The sequence below is a fragment of the Bidens hawaiensis genome, unplaced genomic scaffold (assembly GCF_021521415.1).
Source record: "Bidens hawaiensis isolate Kalapana, Puna unplaced genomic scaffold, B.hawaiensis_p1.1 tig00034691_1, whole genome shotgun sequence".
In the NCBI taxonomy this organism is placed as follows: domain Eukaryota; kingdom Viridiplantae; phylum Streptophyta; class Magnoliopsida; order Asterales; family Asteraceae; genus Bidens; species Bidens hawaiensis.
Window position 1 is genome coordinate 49,706 of NW_027496022.1, and position 6,867 is coordinate 56,572.

Here is a 6,867-nt window from a genome sequence, read left to right on the forward strand (position 1 = left end):
AAAACCCGTATCCGGAACCGGACCCGATTTATACCCGGTAATACCCGAAACCCGGAACCGGTTACATACCCGGAACTGGGTTTTTCCAATACCTGAAACCGGGTTTTCAAATACCCGATCTATACCTGAAATTACTCGAAAAATACCTGAAAAATACCCGAAAATACCCCTAAAAATTGTAACCCTTAAAAAAATCCAATATATACCCAAAAAATCCCTGAAAAGAACCCCAAAAAACCCCCCAAAATAGGGTTTTTTCAATACCCGAAAATAGGGTATTCAAATACCCGGTTTTAAAATACCCGGTTCCATACCCGACCCGAACCTGATGCATAGGGTATGGTTTTTAGAGACAATACCCGGACCCGAACCCAACCCGGGTATTACCAATACCCGATTTTTCATACCAAACCCGGTTCCATACCCTAACCCGGGTATTTGAAAAACCCGATTTGTGCACCTCTAGTGCATGAGACTTGCACTATAAATAGTACAAGTATCTCATACAACACTAACCTTTTGCCATATTACAACCCTATCTTCTTACCAACTCTCCCACTCACTCTCTCAACCTTCCTTTCTCGGCAATAAACAAAACAACAACAAGATCCGAGATCTCGGTTACTTAGAGGTGATCTCCCCTAACCTCTAAGGAGATTGATCTAAGAACTTTGTTGTTTGATTCCGATCATAGGAGCTATACTCCAAGCAGACCTATTGCAACGGAACATGAATCTATTTATATGTTGTTTGGGTTACTGGCCACGACCCCATGTCAAATGGGCACGCCCCCCGTGTCCAGCTGTCCAGGTGCATTAATTGCTTGTCAGATCATACATATGATACTTTAGCACGGAGACGTGTTAGGTGAGACACGGGGGGTATTTTTGGATGCCAGGTTCTTATATTTTTGTCTTTTCTTCGGAAGGTGACCACAGGGGTATGTTGGGTGAGACATGGCCTTGTGTCAGCTTCATCGGATTTTGTCTTTTTTGGAAAGGTGAGCACGGCCTCGTGCTTGGTGAGACAGGGCCCCGTGTTGGCTTGATAAGATTTTGTCTTTTCTTGGAAAGGTGACCACGAGGGTATGCTAGGTGAGACACGGAGTGTGTTAATTTAACTAATACACAATTTCTTCATTTTTATTCATGTATCCACTCGTTTGAGACTGGAATAAGCTTGAAAATAGAAATTAGCATAATAAGTAGTTATTTGAACTAGAGAATATAATAAAAGATGGTATTTTGGAGATTATTCTATGCTTTAAAATATGTATATTTTTATATGAATCACTAGCGTACGCGACTCGATTGCTACAGTAACGGGACTCTATTTGCTACAGTGACGCGACTCGATAGCTACAGTAATGCGACTCGATTTGCTACATTAACGTGACTCGATTTGCTACAGTAACGTGACTCGATTTGCTACAGTGAATTTTTTTAGATAGCACATAAACTGCCAATAAAGTCAAAAAGTCTTTAGTCTAAAAACCACTAAATCGGCCTAGATCTGAGTTTTTCAACCACATCTAAACCGGACATAAAAACTAAAAAACACCAAAAACACATATTTGCTGATTTTCGTGTAGATCTAAGGTGTAAGGTACTTCAAAAGTAGTTAGTTACACGAAAAACAACCTCAAATCCAACAATAACTAAGATCAAAATCCGAAAAGTATTATCCGAAAACCACAAAAATGTTAAGTCGAAAGCTCTGATACCAATCGTATGTCCTTTTATGGATCTCACAACTTTATTCGGATCGATCCGTGTTGTTATTTAGCGGAAATCACCAACTCTCGGATCTTGGATCTTAGTTTTGCAAACACAAAAGGAGAGAAAAAGATGGAGAAATTGGTGAAAGTGACCCTTTATAAGGTCCCCGTTTCTCCAAGGTTTTCATTTAACGGGCCCAAGTGGGTTTGCCCAATGGGCTTTTACCGCACATAATAAACGTACGGAGACGTAATACACCGACTGTAAGTAAATAGAAAAACATGCTCGATCCTAATAATAATATAGAATATTAGCCATACAATAAGTGACAATATGTATTACCTTTTACCATACATCATCAAACAAAAACCATGGAAGTTGCACACATTTAGCCACACATATAAAACCTTAACAATCCACATAATAGTTACTAGTATTGGTTACACAAGCTAATATAAGTAGCATATATGTTATCTTTTAGCCACACTACAAACTAAATACTTGTGGCTTTTGCTCATATTTAACTAGTCAAGCATGGCTAGTAAATGTCACACTTATATTTCCATCATGTTGAGAGTATGGATACCATAGAAAACATGTTTGGTGTGAGAATAGTAGGAAACGATCTGGGCCATTCAATTTAAAATCTAATAGATTAGATTGTGCCAATAAATGTTGGTATGAAGTGTAGAAATGTAAAATGGGTCTACAAAAAAAAAATACTTAACCCACAAAATAAGGAGCCACTTCCATAAAACTTGCCGTATATTTTTAAACTAGGATTTAGGTTAAGAAAATCATAAATCGGAGGATGAATCATCGGCAATTTGGTCTTTCACCATCACAATTTCTTAACAATCTGAACACTAGAATTTTTTTATTCCAAACACCTAGATTGGGGACTTAAATGGTTGGAATTCCATCAATTATCTTAGAAGCCTTCATCTTTATCTTAATGTTGGTGTTGGTAAATATGTATGTGTTGATGTTCTTGATTGTTGTGTTTTTATGATTTTTGTTAATGTTCTTTGATTTATTTTGTTGGTGTTTTTTTTTCAACCGATGGTGTTGCAACATGTTCTTAATTATGTGTTGCTAACATATTGTTGGTGTTGTTGTCGATGATTTTTGTGTGTTTTAAGATCCATTACAAAAAAGATTGTCATTTGGGACTGAAAAATCAGTCTTTGAAACATCACTATCAGTTGCTAATGGTTATCAGGGACTGATTTGTCAGTCCCTAGCCAGCGACAGATACTTAGTCCTAAATAGTGGTTTTGGTAACTAAAAACCAGTCCCCATTGCATGAGACTAGCAAGAACTGATGATCAGTCTCTGATTCATAAAAAATCAGTCCTAAGTTTGTTCCCGAGTATCATATTATTTCAGTCTCTAAAACATTCATTCAGTGACTGCAAATCAGTCTCAGGTAATATGATATTTCAGTCCCTAATGTATAACTTTAGGGATTGAAAATCAGTTCTTTAGCTAAACAATATTGTCCCTAATATGTTTCGCTATTTTCGGGTTTCCATATGAAATCAGTCTCCAATAAAATGCTTTGAAGACTATAAGAATAGTCCCTAGTACTACTTGATTTTAGTCGTTAATGTCTTGTTTTAAGGACTGAATATTAATCCTTGAAAAGAAAATGTTCATGGGTGAATATATACAAAAGCAAATCAAACTAGAATTCTATACAAATCTACAACATTATTCAACTTTTAACAAATTCATAGAATCGTATACAAATTTACTAAAATAATAAATTCTGTGAGTATAAAGAAATAAAGTCACAATTTAGCCCAAGAAAGACTTGTTACTTCATTCTCTTTTTCAACACCAAAAATAGCTTCTTTGAAGTTCCAAACCAGAGTGTACTCTTGGATGGCTTTCCTTGAGCTAGAGAATTAACAACCTGCTGCCAAATTAAAGTGTGAAAACACTAAAGCAAAGGAGACTCATGGTAAAGTTGTTATATTTAAATCTTCTAGGTTGCAATATTCAACATGTGAACAAAACTAAAATCGTCTTTTAAGCTGCCTAAGAACAAGAGACGGGTTAACGTTTGTCGCCTAGCATGTGAGATCTTATGTGCCTGAAACATACTTAGAAAATAAAATTAATCAGTCCATAAAAAAATATAATGGATATAAAATGAACAGAATGCTTCCATACTGCGTGATTAGAATCAAGACAACAATTGATTGTGCAGGTGATTTCACATGCATCCTGCAGATAATAACATCAAGAAAAGCCTCATATTCAGATAAAAAATAATAACTCAAAGTAGAAAATAGACACTTGAAAATGAAGTATACCTGCTCTATGTAGTTGCAAAAATATGGCAATTACAAATGTTCTCTGCAGTGCTCGTTGGTAAGTAATTTTAACAAAATCATGCATTCACTTAGTGAAGCTTAAAAGATACTCAGGTAAAGCAATACCACCTTATGAGACTCGTAACCCCGTAACCCATTTTATCCATAGCATGTTCTCTATTGTACCCAGTTAACCCCATGCTCGTAAACCAATACTTTGAGCACCAGTAACCTTATATGCTTATTAAAACCCGTATTATTGCCTAGTCTAAACTTTTACCTGTTTTAACCAAAAAAAAGGTAATTTCAACCAAACCCGTTTGACCCAACCCAAAACTGATCGCGGGTCTGTTATACATATTTTTGGTTAGTTTACATCCTTTTGGTTTTGATATCACAAATTTATATGAGAATAATTAACAATCTAAAAATTAAAAGTATCTGAAAAATAAATTACCAAATGTGTTCGTTCCAATGGTTGAAGCATTTCATCGAGCAGTTTGTGTGTATCTACAAACCTTTTACTTTTAGAACACCATAACAGAAATCAGGAGCTGATACAACATCGAATATATACGTATAACTGGATTTAAAACATAAAGAGGGCAGCTTCAAAATATTAAACGAAAATTTTGAATTCAGCCAAAAGGATAATGTGTTTTAATTCCATTATAAATTTTAGTTTTTTAACAATAAAAAAGTTCAAGTTTATAAAAAAAATATAAACCATTCAAAGTTTCCAAAATATTCTAAATATTCAAAGTAGTAATACCTAGTTACATGTTCTTAGCATAATTGACAAAAGTATTATGATGAACTTCTAATTTTTACTTTTTAGAACTTAAAAGACATATTTAACTTATTTTTAAAAAAAAAATATGTGTATACATGTTTAGTGGAATTCAGAAACTGAATTAATTCAAGATTTAGACTAATTCACAAAATAAATTAATTCAAGAATATATAGGTGCTTACTTGAGGGCTAACAGTAATATAGTAATGAATTCAAGAATCATATTAATTTAAGAAGTAAAATAATAAATTGAGTTAGTGGTCTTCAAAAACTAAATTAATTAATAAAATTGGCTAACTGTTCGTGATGCTTGAAACCGAATCGCCATATATTATAAATTGCCCCTATTATTAGCATTCTAAGTCATGTTCCAGGTTTTATATAGCACTTCTAGCCTGATTGTTTATTCTAATCGTACAATCAGGAGACTATTTGATTGTAGTTGTTTTATAATTATGAAGACACAAGTTAATCAAAATCAAAATAAGATAAATAGGCTATAATCATATATAATGGAAATGGATATAATGATCAATTCATTGAAATTGGGTATACATATGTTACTTTTAGCTTTAATCAGGTATATATGATATTTTCAATATTTATAAGAGTATATATGAAATTAATCAAAAAAAAGGAGACATGTTTAGACTAATTATTCGTCCCCAATTAGCTCTCTTACGAAAATTGTTTGGACTTGTTTTCAGTCTTTGATGTATGTAGAAAATACATCGATTATTAGAGACTGAATATTAGTCACTAATTATTTCATCAACAAAATTCTTTGTAGACTGAATCTTCCGTTTTGAATATTTTCTCTTACCAATCCCTATTCATTTCATCTACAAAACGCTTCAAAGACTAAATATCAGTTTTAGAAGGGTACCTTGTATCATTTTTGTAATTGATTATCAATTTCCATTACTTTTCTTATATGATAGAATTTCGCCATTCACTTAGAGAATGAATATCAGTCCTTGATACTTTCATATACAAAATGCATTTAAGACTAAATACTAGTCACTAATAAGATTCATTTTTTGAGTTTGAGGCACCGATTTTCAGTCTCTAATATATCCCTTACACGATAGAGACTGTAGATCAATCGCTATACATTTGCATCATTTTGTCAATACAAATTTGGTACCAAAATTCAGTCGCAAAAGGTTTCCTTGCAAAACCTTATATTTTACGGAGATGTTTGGCACTGAAATTTAGTCTAAATAATGTGTCAGAATATTAGCGACTGATTATCAGTCACTAACAATAGTCAGATAAAAATTAGTCTCTAATATTATCTATGACTGAAAAATCAGTCTTAGATATTATGTATTCGAGACTGATATGTTAGTCCTTAATAGTTTAGTCTCTAATGATCACTTTTTTTTAGTGAGATTTGTATTTATGTTGTTAGTGTTGGTAAATTATTTTGGTTGGTGTTGTTATGGTTGATGTTATGTGCTGGTTTCCTTTTGTTTTATCAATAAGAGGAAAATGTGATAAGATGCTTCTGGTAACAAGTAGTTCTCATTCAGTTGATGTGAAAAAAAAATAAAGAAAAAAAACATAGATCATAGGATGATTGAATGTGATTCATAGCAATGGAATGGTGGAAGGCTATTTTGTAACCGATATCCACGTTGCATAATAATAGGATTAGATGGTTGTGATTTTGACATTTACCATAATTCCCTTTTCTATTTAATTATTAATTTTAATTTGCTATTTTGTGATTGGTTCTTACCATTCTCATAAAATAGACTTTTTCTATTTGATCCTACCTTAGTGTGACTAAAGGATGTGTTTTTCATCACATGAATAAATATCAAACAAATACCATAACCGCTAGTCACATTTGGCTACACTTTATAAGCGTGACTAGTATATGTCACAATTTTTTTTCTTCAAGTTTGACTATAAGTTGTTTTTTGTCACATGAATCAAATACCATGACAGTTGGTCACATTTGGCCACACTTTTTTCCTAGCGAGGCTAGTAAATGTCACATTTGTTTCTATAAGTGTAGCTAAAGATT